This window comes from Pinus tabuliformis, chromosome 4_1 (genome assembly GCF_031772625.1).
Source record: "Pinus tabuliformis cultivar Carrire ecotype Pingquan chromosome 4_1, CPIR1, whole genome shotgun sequence".
In the NCBI taxonomy this organism is placed as follows: domain Eukaryota; kingdom Viridiplantae; phylum Streptophyta; class Pinopsida; order Pinales; family Pinaceae; genus Pinus; species Pinus tabuliformis.
The window spans coordinates 399995793-400016417 of record NC_142303.1 but is presented as its reverse complement, the minus strand read 5'-3'; positions in this window follow the sequence as shown (position 1 = coordinate 400016417).

Sequence of the window (20625 nt, the reverse complement as noted above, 5' to 3'; positions counted from 1 at the left end):
CATCCTTGGTCTTTGAATAAACCAATATGTCATCAACAAAAACCTCTACAAACTTATCCAGGTAAGGTCACATCACATTGTTCATTAAGCATATAAAAGTTGCAGGTGCATTGATCAACCAAAAGGGAATTACCACAAATTCATAATGCCCATACCTTGTCGTAAAAGATATCTTATGGATGTATTTCTATTTAATGTGAACTTGGTGATAGCCTGATCTTAAATCAATTTTTGAGAAGACTGCCTCTCCCCGCAATCGTTCAAATAAGTCAACCGATTCATGGGAAGGTGTATTTGTTCTTAATGGCAACTTTATTCAGCTGCCTGTAATCGAGGCACAACCTGAGTGTGCCATCCTTCTTCTTCACAAATAAGACCAGTGCTCCCATGGAGACACACTCGGCCTTATGTAGCCCTTGTCAAACATCTCTTTGAGTTGTAGTTTTAACTCAATTAATTTTGGAGTGCTCATTCTATATGGAGCCTTAGATGTTGGAGTTGCCCCTGGAAGTAGTTCAAAGGAGAAATCCACTTCTTTGTGAGGAGGAAAACTTGGAATTTCTTCATCTTGACCTGGTTTAAAATATGATGCTTTGAAAGAATGTCACAAACACCATCTTTAGTGTTATTGTTAGCTTCAACACCACTTCTAATTTGAACAACGAATATCATACACCCCTTTTTACGACTCTTTTTGGCCTCCATGGCCGTAATTGACCTGAATGAGGTAGGATTCAATTTTGTCCAAAACACCCTTTGCTCCCCAATCTCATCGAGGCATTCAATGGATTTCTTAAAGAAGCCTACTTTGGTGTGATGCATAAACAACCAATCCATTTCGAGAAATGCATTATATGCGTCTAGTGGTAAAACATTGAAATTGGCAATAATTGGCATGCCATTAAGCTCTATGGGCATGCTCTCACCCGATTCTCCACTTTTATATTTATTCCTGCTACCAATTGGACCAAACATGATTCCTCGTGTGATTCCTTGGCCAATTGAAAATGTTCCATGTTTTTGGAGCTAATATAGGTATAATTTGAGCTTGGGTCAATTAAAATGGAAACAATTTGGTCACAAATCTTACCTTCCGTCTCAATTATGGAACCCTATTGGTTGACCTTCCCACTGTCCACCGCTACATAAATTCAAGGTAAGCTCTGAGCCATATCCCCCATGATATGGGATTCCTATTCATTATACAATCATGGCCCAACATTCCTTTGTTGGGATAGTCCCTCTTTTGATGGTTTTCCCCATAGGTCTATCATTTTAATGACTCTCTTGCATCGAACGTTTTCTGTTGCATTACTTTTGTGTTGTGGTTGTCCTTGACTAGCTAAGGTCATGTTTTCCATTTTTTCCTATATCCCATGACTTCCACACTTTCTTATGCCCCTTTTCCTTATACTTCAAGCCCCTTTTACCTTCCAATCCTTCTTAAATTTTTGCGTGCACTTTGACTATTCATAATAGTTCTTCAGTTTTTTTACTGCATCTTCTAATGCCTTGGGCTCATTGAACTCAATTTTTCCCTTGAAAGACTGTGGCATCCCACTAACATACCTCTAAATCTTTGATTTTTCATCCTTGAGGTAGAGAACATACCTCAACAACTCTAAAAATTTGGTGGTATACTCCTCATAAGACATTTGCTCCCTTTTGAGCTCATAGAACTTCTTGGATTTGCGGTCAAAATACCTTCGTGTTAGGTATCTCTTGAAATTTCCTTCAAACTCACTCCAATACAATTCTTCTTCTCTTATGACTTTTAGATTCTTTAAATCCTCCCACCAGATGGCATCCTTGACTTTCAAGCTAAAGGTAGCCACCTTTTCTTTCATATTCTCGGAGTAATCATAAACTTTGAAGAACTTTTTCATCCTAAGCAACTATGCTTCAACATATTCTACTTTCTTTAGCTCACCATCAATGGTAGGAGGTTTATATTTCTTAAACTCCTTTGGTACATATTCTATAACTCCTTTTTTCATGATGATGATGATGATGCCTTCTATGAGTGCCTTCATATTGTTGCTTATGGGTGCTTGTCCTTTTCTCTAGGGTATCCAATATAATACCTCCTTTTATTATGTCTTCACTTGTCAACTTGTGCCTCTTTCTACATCTGCTCTCATCTTCTCCACTTATTCTTTCTTCATTTGTTCCAAGGGGATTTATCCCTCTCTATGGTTATCTGCCAACTCATGCTTTATTTTCCTTTGTAAATCTGAATTGCTCTATAATATGACTGCATTCACTTCTGTGTCGCTCTCCTATGCTCTAATAAGTCTCTCATTTCTATCCTTGCAACTCCTTATTCCATCCCTTAAGACTTTCAGTGTATCCATCCAGTCATGAGAACATACATCTCCCCACTGATCAACTGATCTTTCCTCTTCATAACCATGGTGGGACCTATCAATACTATAATGCACCATTGGAGTCCTCATTTCTTTCAACCTTTAGTGTCTTCTTATGTGCTGTCACACACACACACATAATTGTTAGATTAAATAATCATAAATTCATAATATAAATCATCACCTTGGGTGGTTATTGATGAGCCTCATAAATGGGTAATTATATGGGCTCATTTTACCTCCTAACCTAGTCAAATAAACCATTCTCTTAGCTTATTGTATGATTTTCTGATTATGTGAGTTGAGTTAGTTATGATGCCAGGTGATCTAACATGTGTTTAATGCAGATTATTGATGAATTTTGAGGTCAAAGTCAAGGATCTAGTGGACAAATGGCAACAATAACTTGAAGTGGACAAAGGAAAGGACTTATAGGAGGGAATCCCCCTTATTCATTAGTCCTCACTTCAAATTCCCCTTCATTCAGCTTGGAGTACAAGCAGCCAAGTCATGCACTAGAAGGCAACCGAGCAAGTGAAGGATGACTGATGATTATCTCGAGTTTTGTGCCTCCTTGATTTTAAGAAAGTTGTTGGTACCTTCATTTGTATAATTAGAGAGGCCTAGGGCCTCACTAGGGTCATAATTTTTTCGGATTTTTGTTGTATTTTTGATTATGTAAACTCTGCTCAACTTCGAGCTTATTATTTTGTGACAGTTTCATGTAATCTTGCTATTGTTTTGGAAATAAAGATGGAGTCCTTTTTGAGTTAGCACTAAGTTACCTCAGAGGGCTGAAGCTCTTGGGTTAGGGCCCAATCCAAGCAGCCAAGCTCCTCTTTACTTGTATTTGTATGTTTTATTTCAGTTTGTAGATAGGTTGCTTTTGATGATTCAGTAGTTTGCTTCCATTTTGCTTTATATAGCAGGTTCATCAGTGATAAAGAAAAGATTCAAAAGGCTAGCAATAGTGCCTTGGCATCTCTTCTTCCCTTTGGGACCATGATTTGAGGCAAATACCCTCTTGCTGCCCCAAAAACACATATTTTCCTCATTCATAGGACTTCTAGTGTTAGCATCTTTTTAGTTGGTTAATAGTCTAGTTTGCTTTGCTTCAGAACTTCTTCATCATGATCACTTCTATATTTACAAGAGTATTCTTTCATTCTTTCCTTTCTTGCAACATTCCATAGCATTTACTTTCATAGATCGTCGTTTGGACTACTTTGATGCAAAACTATGTTTTTCTAGATGCACTTCTTTCATTGCTTGCTTGATCTCATTGGTTCACTGTTAGTTGTTTATGCAACATACCTCTTCTAGTAGCAGGCCAGCCTATCAGCCATCCCATCCTCCATCTGATCCATGCCCTACAGGTCGCCCAAGCCTCCCCTCAATTCTGCCTTAGTTTCCTGCATTTTCCATAGAACTTCTTCCTCTCTCCTTGAGCAAATCCAATCATCTTTCTCTCTCCTAATGATTCTTGGTAGACCCTAGGTGCCCTAACACATCATTCCAACCTTCATCTACCTTTTCCACCCACTTTCACACCCTCAAAACATTGAAAACTTCTCTTGGCCTCCTCCTGTAGAACGTTGTTTTTCCTCCTGTAGATTTTCCTATAGGCTTTCTTTTGAAGGCCGAGTGTGGGAAAAGCCCCCAAAAGGCCACTTGAGACCTCCTAGGACCCATCCACACCATCCTACATCCTCTCAAGTCTCAAAACCACCCTCCAACGCCACCTATTCGTTGCCACATTCACAAACAACAAATTACATGCATGTCAAGTTCACATAAAAATACACAAAAATCCAAAAAGATGTTTTTTATTCATTTACTTCCAGAAATAGTTTAGTTAGATGTTGTTTACTTGAGTAGATAATGGAATTCTTTTCATGATTTTCATAGTGCTTTTTGCAAAAGTAGAATTAGTTGGGTAACTAGGATTTACTAGGTTTGCTTTACATTTCAGTCTTTCTCTTTTCTGCAGTTAGAGTAGCATCTGTAGAGTAATATTTCTCTCCTTTCATCACATATAGAGATTCTTCTGGAATCCATAGAAGTTGGCTTGAGCTCCTAGTGATCTTGCATCAACTGACCAAGTGACAACCTATAGTACTTGTGCATACAGCATCGTCGCTTCCAAGTTTTTTACGAACTACTGGGTTGATAAGAGTAAAGAAGGCAGCCCAGGAGTTGCATCATTATTGCTGCCATACTGGTACTCACCATCTTTTTGGAGCCGTTGCCGAGGAAGTGTTAGAGTATTCTGTGATTACCGCTTTCTTCTATTTTATATTGCAACATTCTGCTAATAGTTTATTTCAGCAAGAGTAGACTAGGCATTTCCTTTCCTTTCAAGTTCTACATTTCCTTGCTTTCCTTTTCAATTCTGCAAATTTCATTTCAGCAAGAGTAGACTAGTCCTTCTTTTCCTTCAGTTCTACATTTCTTTGCTTTCCTCTTCAATTCTGCAAATTTCATTTCAGCAAGTTCATTTCAGTTAGTTGCAATTTGTTTTGTTCAATCAATTTCAGTTTTGCGGGTTCTTTCAGTTTGGGGAAAAAGAAACAAAAACCAAACAAAAGATTTCCTTTCATGCCTCGTAGGAATAGAGATAACTCAGGAAAATTTTTTCCCAAAACCCCCACTACTTCACATAGCCAACCTTCTCTCTTCTTTGGCGACTGCGATCAAGAAGAACCCTTAGGTGAACAACAAGGCATATTTGAAGAACCTATAGGGGAAGAAGAAGAAGAAAACATTTCTTTGGAGCCAATGGCTTAACACAGAAATGCTAGGGGGAATGGAGAGAAAATAGAAGGTACCTTTCCCATTTAGGAGACCAATGGGGACACCAAAATGAAGAATATAAGCCCTTCCGCCTTACCTCATTTCCATGGTCTGACTACAGAAGATCCTAACACCTTTTTGTTTGAGTTTGTTGTTATCTGTCGAACCTATGACTACGCAGAAGATGAGAAAAAGTTGAAACTATTCCCTTCTACTCTCAAGGATGTGGCACTGTGCTGGTTCATGGGATTACCTGGTAATAGCATCACAACTTGGGCTCAGATGCAGCAAGCCTTTAACAACAAGTATCAAGACTATTGTAGGTCAAAAGATATTAAAGAAGAAATTTTCTGAATGACCATAGGAAGTGATGAGTCCCTGGACGACTATGAAGAGAGGTTCCAGCTCAGTTACAAAAGGGTTGGATGTACACTTGACCCTGAGTCTCTGAAGCTGGTTCTGCTCAGGGGAATTTGGGAAGATCTTTTAGACACCCTCAATCTACTGGCCGAGGGAGACATCTACCAACTATCCTATGAGGACATAAAGACTATTTTTAGGAACCATTCTAGAGTAGCCAGAAAGAAAGGTAGGGGGAGTCAACCCATAGCCAATACGTCTTCCTCTAGCTCATCCATTAAAGGATAAATTGGAAACATGCTGGAAGACTTCAAGAGTGAGATGCTGTAGACTCTTGCCATGCAAATGGATACCTTACACATCAAAAGTAAACAAGAGGAAGCAGAGAGGGCTTTGGCCATTTTTTTCCCTAGATGCACCAGGAGGCATCCTAGGAATGAATGCCCATTGAACTCTATAGAAGTTTGTTTAGTCTGTGAAGAAAATCATCCTACAGACAAGTGCCCTTCCTTACCCAGAGTTAAAGCTATATATCAAGGGGCTGAGGGAGTCACTAAACAACTCTATTACATAAACCAAAGGAGGCCGCATGGACCTAGACCATATCAGCAGGGGATGCAAGGGACATCTCAGACATACTACAACCCCAACCAAGTCACTTCCATACCTTCTTGGGCCTCCCCTGCTCATCCTTCCTAGTCCACACCTCTTCCTTGGTCCTTCACATCTCCATATCATGCCCAACCAACCACCCATTCATTTCAATCCTATGCTCAACCGCAGTCTTAGTGGAATGCATCTCATTAGGGGTGGAGGCCCCAATACAACTCTCCTCCCAATCTTTTGCCTCCACCACCTAACGAATCACAACTGTTACCTCCTGCTCCACCAAAGCAACCCCAAATGCCTACCCATCCAAAGCCAAACCCGAACAACAGATAGGCTCAGCAAGTGTATAGTGGGGAACCATCATGGCCGACTTATGCTGTGGAGATTCAAGAAATTAACTTGCAATCTGGGAAATTTCTCCCAGATAGCCAGCCTCCACCCAAGGAGGTTGAGAAAGATAAAAAGGAAAGAAAACCTAAAGCAAATCCACCCTTTCCTGAGAGACTATCTGCAACAGTCTAGCCTACCCCAGAAGAAACTGAACTCCTGGGAGAATTGAAGCATTTATGTGTGAAGATACCACTTCTCCAAGCCATAAAATATGTGCCTATGTACAATGGGTTGATCAAAGAGATGTGCTTTAGGCATATAGGAAGGCGCAAGAGAGATGCCCCAACCATCAATGTCATAGGGCAACTGTCCAACCTGATATTAGGGCAGGTAATCTGTCCAAAATATCTGGACTCTGGAAGCCCAATAGTTGATGTCCACATCAATGGCATCATGATCCCACACACCTTGATTGATCTAGGAGCTGCCATCAATGTGATGACAAAGGACACCATGCTAAAACTTAACCTCCAGGGTTCCTTGAGGAAGACCATGACCGTGCTACAGCTAGCAGACTGCTCCACCATGACCCCTGAGGGGATTGTGGAAGATGTGATGGTCTCCATTGATTCTTGGGAGCACCCTGCTGATTTCTTAGTTCCCCAACCAAAGGCAAAGCTCACTGGGTATCCTCTCATTCTGGGAAGACCCTGGTTGGCTACAGCTGATGCCTACATCAGTTATCGAGCTGGGAACATGACCATAAAGAATGGGCACATGTCCAAGCAGTTAATCCTATATCCTCCTGCCCAACCCTTGCTAGAACATGATCTACCCCTCTGGTTGGAGGAGGAAGAGGAGGATGAAGTTTATTCCACACCACTTTGTACATTAGAAACCGCCATGGGGGGGAAACTGCAAGATGAGGATGATATGATCGAAAACTTGATTTAGAATCCACCTCCCATTGTATCACCATTAGAAGACATAGTTAGAGAAACCCAAACAACCCCTCAATTGATCTCTGTGTGGCCGACCCTACTCCTCCCCGTGTTAAGAATATAGAGTTCGGCCCAGAAAGAACCTTGAAAATCAATCCATCCCTATCCACTTCCCAGGAGAAGGAACTGTGTAGCCTGCTGAGAAAACACCTAGATGCCTTCGCTTGGAGTTATAAGGATATGAAGGGAGTGCACCCTTCAGTATGCACTCATCATATATACATCAAGGAGGATTGCAAGCTAGTTAGGCAGCCTCAAAGGAGGATGAATCCAGCACTTAAAGATATTGTTAAGGAAGAACTACAAAAATTGCTTGATGCAGGATTCATATACCCCATCTCTGAAAGTGAATGGGTCTCTCCTTTGGTGCTAGTGCCAAAGAAAAATGGTAAGTGGAAAATCTGTGTCGACTTCGGGAATTGAACAAAACCACTAAAAAGGATCATTTTCCTTTACCTTTCATAGATCAAGTGTTAGACGGTCTGGCAGGGAAATTTTTTTTCTCTTTCCTAGATGGGTTTAGTGGGTACAATCAGATTCAAATCAACCCGAAAGACTAAGATAAGACCACTTTCACTTGTCCTTGGGGTACCTTTGCATACTAGGTCCTTCCTTTTGTTTTGTGTAATGCTCCAGCTACTTTCCAAAGAGCTGTACTAAGTATATTTTCTGAATTAGTTCATGATGCAGTAGAGATATACATGGATGACTTTACTCCTTATGGCTTTGACTTTCAAGAAGCTTTATATAACCTAGGAAAAGTTTTAGACAAGTGTATTGAGATGAACCTGTCCCTCAGTCCAGAAAAATGTGAATTTTTGATGACTGAAGGGACCATGCTAGGTCATGCAATATCTCAACAAGGACTGCAGGTGGACCCCAACAAAATTGCCATCATCAAAAGGGTCCTGCCTCCTCAAAAGGTGAGAGATGTCAGAAGTTTCCTAGGCTTAGCTGGGTATTACCGGAGATTCATTAAAGATTTCAGCAAGCTAGCCTCTCCATTGTTTGGCCTCTTAGGTAAAGATGTCGAGTTCATATGGTCAGAAAACTGTCAAGAGGCCCTAGATACCTTGAAGAGCAAGCTTGTGACTGCCGCAATTCTTAGAGGCACAAACTGGGCCCTACCTTTCCACATTAACACAAATGCTTCAAACAAAGCAATAGGAGCAGCCTTGGGACAAATTGATAAAAAGTTACCTTATGCCATATACTTTATAAGCAAAATCTTATCAAAGGCAGAGTTAAACTATACGGTGACCGCGAAGGAACTCCTAGCTGTCGTGCATTCCTTAAACAAATTCGAACATTATATCATAGGCTATCAAACTTTTGTGCGCACTAATCATGCTGTAATTAGATATTTAATGAACAAACCGGATGTAAATGCTCACATTATTAGATGGTTGCTTTTACGGCAGCAGTTTGATTTGACCATTATTGATAAGCCTGGTAAAGAAAATGTTGCTGACTTTTTGTCTACAGTAAATTTTCCTGCAAGTGAAGAAGGAATGGTGGATGACCGAATGCCAGATGAACATCTATTTGCTATCTCAATACTCTCTCCATGGTTTGATAATATAGAAAACTACTTGGTTTCAGCACAGTTCCCACCACACCTATCCTCAAAAGAGAAGAGCAAGATAGTAAGGAAAAGCACCCCTTTCACCTAGATTGGAGGCAATCTCTTCAAACATGGCCTAGATCAGATCTTGAGAAGATGTGTCAGGGAGGAGGAAGACTTTGACATCCTCCTGAACTGTCATGACGGGCCTTGTGGAGGTCATTTTGCAGCAAAAAAATTGCCTTCAAGATACTACAAGCAGGATACTACTGGCCCACTCTTCATTTGGATGTGAGGAGATATACCACCCAGTGTGATCGGTGTCAGAGGATGGGGAAACCTACTCCAAAGGATGAGATGCCCATGCAAACTCAAGTGACCTTTGAGCCATTTGAGAAGTGGGGCATGGACTTTGTGGGGCCTATCAGCCCTCCTTCAAAGCAGAAACGATACATCATTTTGTGCACCGATTACCTGACAAAGTGGGCAGAGACAAAAGCAATCAAAGCAGTGACAGAGGAAACAATAGCTGAATTTTTGAGAGAGAACATATTCTACAAGTTCGGGTATCAAAGAGAATTGGTCACAGATCAAGGTAGTCAGTTCACTTCCAATTTGATTGAAGACATGCTCACACAGCATAGAATCAAGCACAAGACTTTGACCCCTTACCATCCACAAGCCAATGGGTAGGTGGAGGTCACTAACAGAGCATTGGAAGGGATCCTGACCAAGGTAGTGAGCAGCATCAGAAAAGACTGGGTGGACGATTAGTTGAGGCCACTTGGGCCTACAACACAACATGGAAGACCACTACAGGGTTCACACCCTATGAACTGGTATATGGGAAGAAGGATTTGATGTCAATAGAATTTGAATTCAATACCCCAAGGATGGTAGCTAAACTAGACCTAGACCTCAGCCATGCATAGGAAGAAAGATTACTTCAGCTCAATGGATTGGATGAACACAAAATGCAGGCCCTTCTCCATACAGAGGTAGTTCAACTTCAGAGAAAGATATTGCATGACAAAAATATCAAGGAGAAGCAATTCCAAGAGGGATATTGGGCACTACTCTATGATTCAAGATACAAAGATTTCAAGGGCAAGCTAAGGACAAAATGGCTGGGACCCTACACTGTGGAGAAATGCAATGACAATGGTTCAGTTTTGAACAGAACCATTGATGATGAAGCCATCCCCATGCTTGTCAATGGACACCAGTTGAAAGTATACAAGAAACCCCTCTCCAAGCAAGAGTTCATTGAAGATTTGAATAAGACAGTGATGGTAGTGGAGTATGTCTTAGCCTCCACTTCACCCACTCACTGAAGAAGAAAAAATAAAAATAAAAAATAAGGACTCAAGTGAAAACCTCCATGAGGTGCTTGAGTCCCATCATTGGGTTGAAAACCTCTTCTGAGGCAGCCCAATGATGTCAAAAAAATAGGAGAGAAAATAAGATCCCTAGGTGAAAACCTCCCTTGGAGGCACCCAAGGCAGGCAATTAGGTTGAAAACCTCCCTGAGGCACCCTAGTTGTTTTCAAAAAAAAAAAGAGAGGGAGAGAGAAAAGGAAAAATGAATTTTCATTTACATTGCAAGTTTGCAGGAGGACTACATGAAGCAGCAAAAGGTGCTAAGGGAGCCCTGAAACCAACACCATCACGCATCCTACCTTCCCACACCTTTCTCCATCATTCTTGGCATTTTTTTCACGTCACTGTGCTTCTTTTTCAAAAACTGTGTTTTCTACATGAGGCTCTTGTAGGAATTATAGAGAGCGAGAAATGGATATAAAAGGCAATTTGAGGGACAAGAAAGCTTCGTGAATAAACTATAAACCCTCCTATAGTCTTCAACCCTCCTTGCCACCATTTCCAAGCCTACATCACAACCCCAAGAATCATTCTTCTTCCTGTCCAAGAAAAACATAGAGAAAAAACAGTTTTCAGGAAAAGGAAAAAAACAAAAAAAAAATAAGAGAGGAAGCAGAACCATCCACCCTGCCTGAAGCCTACCTATTACCTCTCCATCCCTATCTACATCTCTGGCATCATCCTCACAGCTCCAAGCATAGAAAGAGCTGAAGATTCAAGGGGAGAAGCAGCTACAGGGGCTCCTGTAGGAATTCCTATTGCAGCTGATCCCATTAAAATCCAACATCAGTAGCAACAGAGTGAAAACATGAAGGTGGAAGAAGACACCAGAAGCTCAGATATAGCCAGAGAAGAACCTGCACAGGACAAAGCCACACATTAGCAAGTAGACAACATGCATTAAAAGAAACATGGGCATGTAGCAGAGAGAAAGAGCGACAACACCTCATAAGCAAATACATTCGGATCTCAGGTAAGTAACTAACCCGCTCCTATGTTTGAATTTGTGTAATTAGAAGGCATGCAAAAGTAATGAGATGGTTGAGGTTGAACGAGGGAAAGGTGGCTAGTTAACTTGGCCACCTTCATCTAGTTGACTCCACTCATCTGAGGATGTCACCCACACGTGTGCACAGTCAACTCAAGAAAGATGACAAGGACATGTAGTGGAGGAAGTGTGAACTCCGATGCAATCATGAGGGATGATTACGAGGATGATCCATGATGAAAAGGTAGGTGGGGACTAACGGTCTAAATATAGCCAACACATACGCTGCCATCTCACCCTCCATCACCGGGAATATCCATAAAGGGCAATAAGTACTCCTCTCTGAGCACTCTCACCACCTTTTCCTTCATTCTCTCCTCGAAACTCAACTACAACAGTTTCTCTGTGCCCCCACAGCCTCGTGACCATTTTTCTCCATTGATATCTCCCATATTCCTACTCTCGGCGTTTTCAACAGGAGCACTTGCAGTTTCTACAGGAGCACCTACAGGAATTCTACAGGAGGGACAACAGGCTTCTATACGAGGGGAATGAGTTGTTTGAAGGGAGAAAACACAGGTTTTAGCATGGTTTTCAATCTGAGGAGGTAGGTTCCATGCATACCCCCATTGAATACCAAAATTTTCAAGTAATGGTTTAAATTTGAAGAGGAGATAAAGTCTTTAGGAGGAGGAAATACATTAAAAAAAAAAAATGTTTTTTTTTTAAACACAGTCTCCTCTGTTTCTCTGTTTTCTTCAAAACATTATTGTCTCCATCTCCATATTTGGTTTTCCAAAGAAGTATAAACAAAATGACAAGAGGATTTATGAGGAAGGAGCCCACCAACTCCTCCAGGCTCCATGCACATCCCCAAGTAGTGGACATCTTCACAAGGGAAAATTGGATGAACTTTTTTTGAGGAATTTCAAGGGTTTGATGAGGAGATTGCCCAAGAATTTTCCCACTCTTTGGTTCCTCACTCGAAAATACATGCCACTGTCACCTTTAGAGGTCTTTCCATGGAGATAACCCCCAAATTTATTAGTAGAGTCACTACCCTTCCTCTTGGGTTGCCTTGGAGTAAGGATGAGAAACCAATTGGCCAGGCTGCCAAGAAAAACTTCTTCCAAAACAATGAAACCCATATAGAGGATAAAAATGGCGTTAGAAAGGCTAGCATACCATATCCTTGGGATGAAGTTAGCTACCAAATAATCAAATATATTTCCTGTGAGGGGAGGTACAACATTGTTTATGGTTATCACTTTAGAATCCTCCATGAATTAAGGTATGGGATTGACACTCCAGCACTTTAGAAGCTCAGCGTCCCCTACTTCCTCCTGCAGTCCCTCATTGATTCCAGCACTAAGATTCAAGTAGGAAATTCAGAGCAGTTGGCTCACCATGGGTTAATTAAAATTTTAGTGGAAGAAGCCCTCCATACATTTACACTCCCTATAGCATGGGAAATATTCCGAAACATGATAGCTGAGGATGACATAAAGGCCCTAACCTATGATGTCAGTCCTACTGGCAGTGAGGAGGAAGAACAACAAGGGGGAGAAGGTGAAGTCACTGTTGGCTTAGCAGAACAAGAAGGGAAGGAGAAAGAAACTAAGATAGAGGAGGAGAAAACTGAAGAAACAGAGTAGGAAGAAACAGAGCAAACAGAGACAGAAAAAGAGTTAGAAGAAGGAGAGAAAGAGGCAGAAAAGATAGAACAAGGAGAAGTGTCCCCTAAGACTCTTGAAAAAGAGGCAGCAACTGCCCTCACTACCCTCAGTACACCAATCAAGCCAAAACAAAAGAGGAAAAGGCAGGCCTCCATGTATTTCAGGGCTAGGAAGAGCACAAGAATCAGAACAGGGAAACCTCAACCCTCTTCAAAAGTACCAATTACAATTTAAGATTCACCCTCTACCAAAGGAAGAGAATCCCCTTCCAAGGCACCCATCACATATGAAAGGGGGACTCCTAGACCTCCTACATGGAAAGAAAAGGTAGAACTACAGGACCCAAAAACAGTCCTACAGGAGGCTTAGACAGTTCTACAGGAGACATTGTCAAAACTACAGGAGACCCAACAGCTTGAGAAAACGATAGAAGAACAACCACAGGGGAAGGAGGAGATACCAGAGTTACAAGAACCTGATCCCCAGCCTAGTCTGGCTTCCTATTACAATCTGCTTGAGGGAGGAAAGATAATTCCACAAAGGTTTGCAATTCCACTATTCTTTGAATTAGAGAAAGAGAGAATAAGAACACATATATGGATGCAAATAGCCAAATCCAAGGGAGTTGAGGATGTTGGCCATATGGAAAACAAACTCAGAGAAATGGGCAGAGAGCTGAGTGATATCAAAAACAGGGAAGCAATTACAAGGAGCCACCTTGAAATTGAAAATGAATTGTTAAGGAGGCAACTGCAAGAGAAGGAGACTCAACTGGCATGCATGGCCAGCTTATCCATGGAGGCATTGCAATGTAGAACACCAGCAAAATCCTATGGCCTATATCTCAAGGACCAATGGTTGCAATTTCAGATAAAGACTTTAGCACAAAGAGGCACAATGTCTTTCCAAGATTACATGCAGTTTATGGACCTGTGTGACCAAAGCACATCAGAACATAAGGCAAAGATGGCAGAATTCTACCTACATAACATGGCCCTCACAGACATGAATGTGTGGGACCCCAATGCCAGGCTAGGGGACCTGCAACTAATGGCCATGGCCTCATGGATGAACCATGAAGAGTTGAGGGCAGTAGAAATAAGAAGGTTGATGATAAAAGAGCAAAATGAGCCATTAATGATCAGAGCTAAGCCATCAGATCCCTTGGCACTCATTAGCACACATAACCTACTTGCCAATAATCCTCAGATTGCCCTTAGAAGTATAAGTGATCAGGCACAAGCCATTGCACACTTTGAGGATATGCAAAGGCTACTTGGGGATGACTATGTGCATGCATGCACGAGGAGATGGAACACCTTACCACAAAGTCTGCAGATCACGGAATATCATTCTCCCATGAGGATGAAGGAGGAATTAATAAGAGTGCCACTGTACAAGCGCTCCATGCAGAGGCTGAAGGTCAACTGGATTGGCCTCAAACTGAGTCCCCCACTACTGTTAGGCATGTTGGAAGGCAGAAGAGAAGAAGAAGAGGAGGAGCAGTGGAAAGAGATAGAAAGGAAGGCAGGATTCCATGACAAGGAAGAGGAGACCACATTAGAGGCTTGGGATGCTAGGGAGGCCACCAGGGCCATAAAAGATGAGGAGATGGACTAAGTTGCTCAGAGGATGTGCAACACTTTCAGTAGGGGGTGATGATGAGCCTCATAAACGGGTAATTATATGGGCTCATTTTACCTCCTAACCTAGTCAAATCAACCATTCTCTTAGCTTATTGTATGATTTTCTGATTATATTTATGCTTATGGAGTGAGTTGAGTTAGTTATGATCCCATCTGGTCTAACATGTGTTTAATGCAGATTATTGATGAATTTTGAGGTAAAAGTCAAGGATGCAGTGGAAAAATGGCAGAAATAACTCGAAGTGGACAAAGGAGAGGACTTATAGGAGGGACTCCCCTTCATTCATTACTTCTCACTCTAAATTCCCCTTCATTCAGCTCGGAGTACAAGCAGCCAAGTCATGCCCTCGAAGGTAGTCAAGCAAGTGAAGGATGACTGATGATTATCTCGAGTTTTGGGAGCCAAGCCTCCCTGATTTTAAGGAAGTTGTTGGTAGCTTCATTTGTATAAGTAGAGAGGCCTAGGGCCTCAATAGGGTCAGAGTTTTTTTAGATTTTTGTTGTATTTTTTCTTATGTAAACTCTGCTTAACTTCAAGCTTATTATTTTGTGACAATTTCATGTAATCTTGCTATTGTTTTGGAAATAAAGATGGAATCCTTTTTGAGTTAGCACTGAATTACCTTAAAGGGCTGAAGCTCTTGGGTTAGGGCCCAATCCAAGCATCCAAGCTCCTCTTTAATTGTATTTTTATGTTTTATTTCAGTTTGTAGATTAGGTTGCTGTTAGATGTATTTCTTTTATGGTTAAGAATAGGTTGATTTTGATGATTCAATAGTTTGCTTCCATTTGTGCTTTCTATAGCAGGTTCAACAGTGATAAAGAAAATATTCAAAAGGCTAGCAATAGTGCCTTGGCCTCTCTTCCTCCCTTTGGGACCACGATTTGAGGCAAAGACCCTCCTGCTGCCCAAAAAACACAGATTTTCCTCATTCATAGGACTTCTAGTGTTTGCAACTTTTTAGTTGGTTAATAGTCTAGTTTTCTTTGCTTCAGAACTTCTTCATCATGCTCACTTCTTTATTTACAATAGTCTTCTTTCATGTTTTCCTTTCTTGCAACATTCCTTAGCATTTACTTTCATAGATCATAGTTTGGACTACTTTGATGCAAAACTCTGTTTTTCTAGATGCACTTCTTTCATTGCTTTCTTGATCTCATTGGTTGACTGTCAGTTGTTTATGCAGCAAACCTCTTCTAGCAGAGGCTAGCCTATCATCCATCCCATCCTCCATCTGATCCATGCCCTATAGGTCGCCCAAGCCTCCCCTCAATTCTGCCTTAGTTTCCTGCATTTTCCATAGAACTTCTTCCTCACTCCTTGAGCAAATCCAATCATCTTTCTCTCTCCTAATGATTCTTGGTAGACCCTAGGTGCCCTAACACATCATGCCAACCTTCAACTACCTTTTCCACCCACTCTCACACCCTCAAAACAGTGAAAACTACTCTCGGCCTCCTCCTATAGGCCTCCTATAGAACTTTGTTTTTCCTCCTTTAGATTTCCTGTGTCCTCCCGTAGATTTTCCTGTAGGCTTTCTTTTGAAGGTCTAGTGTGGGAAAAGCCTCCAAAAGGCCACTTGAGACCTCCTAGGACCCATCCACACCATCCTATATCCTCTCAAGTCTCAAAACCACCCTCCAACGCCACCTATTTGTTGCCACATTCACAAACAATAAATTACATGCATGTCAAGTTCACATAAAAATCCAAAAAACTGTTTTTTGCTCATTTACTTCCAGAAATAGCTTATTTAGATGTTTTTTACTTCCTTGAGTAGGTAATGGCATTCTTTTCATGATTTTCATAGTGCTTTCTGCAAAAGTAGAATTGTTTGGGTAATTAGGATTTACTAGGTTTGCTTTACATTTCAGTCTTTCTCCTTTCTGCAGTTAGAGTAGCATCTGTAGAGTAATCTTTCTCTCCTTTCATCACATATAGAGCTTCTTCTGGAATCCAAAGAAGTTGGCTTGAGCTCCTAGTGATCTTGCGTCAGCTGACCAAGTGACAACCTGTAGTAAGAACTAGTACTTGTGCATACAGCACCGTCGCTTCCAAGTTTGTTACGAACTATCGGGTTGATAAGAGTAAAGAAGGCAGCCCAGGAGTTGCAGCATTATTGCTGCAATACTAGTGCTCGCTAGTTATTTGGAGTCCGTTGGTGTAAGGATAACTAAAACATTACATCCCAAGTTAGCACATCAACTAATAATATAAATAACGAAAAATCATCAGTTCCATATTGCATGCATATAGCACAATCAAACACATCAACCAACAAATATACAATACACATAACAATTAGGTTCTAACACCTATCGCATTGCTCTAAGGCCTCATATGATCTCCAAAGGTCCAGTGTTGAACCTTTAGCTTTGATACCACTTTGTAACAAACCCCCTTTACACCCATAAACCACAATAAGGGTAGAAGGAGGTTGTTACTGTGATGACTTGACCTCTAATGTCCTATTATTCAAATGGGATGTACTTTGTTTTACCTTTTTTCAAACATTTCAAAACCTAAAATTACTAATGCTATTGTTTTTTTCTTGTCGAGACCTTTCTGGTGATATAATTTTTTTCTTAATCCGACTCCCAGATCAAAATATATGGCCATTTAAAGATTAACCTACTATACCACCCTGACCTACCATGTGGCACCCACATGGTTATCCAAGTCATTTCCATGTCAACCTTCCAAGGTTCCAAGTGGTTTTTTCTATCAGCTGCTGCCACCATGGCTTATGAATCATCGTTATAGATGAGTTTTCATCCTTCCTTGGCTTATATTATATAAATGTAATAATGAGGGTAGACCCCCCCTTTGCACAAGGCACACATTCTATATGCCACATATGTTATATTAGGCACAAACCCCCTTAGCATTACATATGATTATGCATGAATACTATCCTTGACAATGTATAAATAAATATATACATGACATGTTGGGTATCATAAGTATACTTCCAACAAGACGACCTTGCCACATTACCCGCAAATAAAATCCTGAGAGTTCTTCCCAAAGCACCCATCCATAACCTCCAAGGTTCGGGGAAATATATGTGACAACATATATACCTTATATATATTAATGTTCCTAGATCTCTGCCTTTTTCAATATACGGGAATCATACAAATATGCCCTGACAACATTAGGCATGGTCCATAGGTCCCCACTTCACCACATAATCCTGAGGATAAAATTGCGAGAGTTTCCTCAGCGCCCTCATTTGAAATCTCTAAGGCGCCTTCTCGCAAAAATGTCAAGGTTACGTGGAGGCCCTACCTTACATTACGCTTCACCTTCCCTGTTGTCAATACACATATATATATACATAAAATACTCGCTTGTTCACTTGGCATATAACACCAAATAGATGGTCCCATTCTGCCATGTTGTCTCAAGGATTAAATCTCAGTACTTTCCTTTGGTGCCTCATTTAAAAACCTTTGGGGTGGCAAGAGTGGGGAAAAAGTCCCTTCAATTAATTAATGGTCTATTTTCCCATCTCGGGACGTAAATCCTGATCCTTTTTGCCCTTCCCCCCTTTCCAAAACACTAGATGATGTCACAGATCCAAAACAATGGGATGGCATCAACTAACATTTCCTGCCACAAGACTTTTTCCTTGAGATTTTTGCACTATGTCCTTCCATAAATCACTGGGGTGATGTCATACTAATGTCACACTCTCCACATGGCTCCCTCCATGAGTGTCATGTGTCATAAGTTATAGGCCACTTGGCCCTACCAAAAATACAATTTCGGGTGACACATGTCCTACCATCATGGCGCCACATTACTCCTAGGTCATGTTATCTGTCATGCTGGCCATGGGCCACACCAGGTCCTCAACCCTTTGTAAAACACTCTTTTCCCGTTTTAACTAAGTTTGGTGATTTTTGGTGTTTTCAATATTTTACAAATGATTAGGACATTTTGCCGTTCATGACTATATATATATTGTGAATGGGCCCTACTGCAATGTTATCCTGGGATTGAAATCCCATTTTTTTTTCCTTGCGCGTCCCTTTGAAACCTCTGGGATACAAAACCTCTGAGGTTCATCCTACTTTTGTAATCAACGTGGAGAGATCAATGACCTATATTAAAACAAGAGGCATGGTTCCACTAGTGCAGTTCCATTATGGGCCTCGACGCTTTGCATATACATAAACACATATAATTCATTTATTGTTTAAACATTGTTAATGTCGCTCTCAGTGTTGGTTATAGTGCCTGCCCATATGTGAATAACAAGGCTTTGAAGCCTGACCCTTCAAGAGCCTAAAGGTTCCCAACCCACACAATGCATATATAAATGAATCATAACACTCCTTCGATCTATCCCTCCATAGCTTTCCAAGACTCGACCATGGCCATCAAACCTATACATATATATGTGAATGTATATGTTTATATATATGCAAATGCATATATATATATATATATATATATATATATATATATATATATATATATATATATATATATATATGCAAATGAATGATAAGCTAGGGATGATGCTCATATTTCTGATACTTTATTTGAAAGCCTGAAATCTACTTCCACCACCCCTCTCTTTGGACTTGGCTGCAAGTCAAAGTCTACTTAGTTGGGGACAACGATGTTGATGTACAACTTGAAAGAAAAGCTTGGCATGTCGAGTGCATGTTTCTCGGCAATATTGAGGTAATTCACCCACATGATCAATTAAGTCCCTCATATTTTGATAAATCTTGTCACACAATCATCATTAAAAATGGTTGATTTTATGAACGTTAAATATTGACATTGTACAACTATATTCCCCATCAATTGCAAGTTATTTAAAGATAAGGTTCTTCCAAGTGATAATGTTTTTCCGGGTAGCTATGAAGAGGAAAATCAGTTGTGAAAATGTTGGGCGTTGAGTACATATCATATCATGCATGTCTGAATGATTGTATTATATATAGAGGAGAATATGTAGACAAAGAGATATGTCTGAAATGTGGGCATGACAGGTACCGTAAATAAAGAAAAAAAAAGGTAAATCACATGGTCCTCCTTATAAGATATTGAGGCACATGCCTATAATTTGAAGGATTAAAAGTTTCTTTCATTTCAATTAATTAGCTATGTTGCAAGGATTGCATCCCTCACAAAGAAGTGAGTCAGGAGTTATGCGACTCCGAATAGATTCAATAGCCATGAAGCATACAAAGGATACATGGCCTGAAAAATTCAAGGATGAAGTACGAAGTCTACGACTTAGCATAGCCATGGATGGGGTCAACCCATATTCCCTCCAAAACACCACCTATTTTTTTGGCCTGTAGTAGTGATCAATAATATGCCCCCATGATTTTCCATGAAGAATGAACATCTTATGTTGGATTTCATAGGCATTGGTAGAAGACAAGTGAATAATATGAATGTCTACTTACACAAATTGGTAGATGAATTGAAGTAATTATGGGAAGGGATATATGTGTCCGATGTATCAAGATCCATCACAACAAAAAGGAGTTTTACGTTGTATGGCATATGTGCTTACACCATACAGGATTATCCAAGCTTAGGAGTTTTCTCTGGTAAATTACATTTTTATTGATTTGTTTATATATGTAACAATAATGTTTCACATATTAATTTAATTTGATGCAATTGTTCTAATCTTCATGGTCGCTAACGTGCTGACCTAAATATAATAATTTCACAGGTCTTGTAACAAAAGGGTATCATGGATGTAAATGTTGCAGACATTCTCTGAAGTCTAGGTGGTTCAACAACCTACAAAGGCCAATGTATGATTGCTCTAGGGTATTCCTCCCAGAAGAACATCCTTATAGAAGAGAAACATCCGCTTTTAATGTTAAACCATAGAGAACCCAAAGGCATGCAATAATGACACCAATTGAAT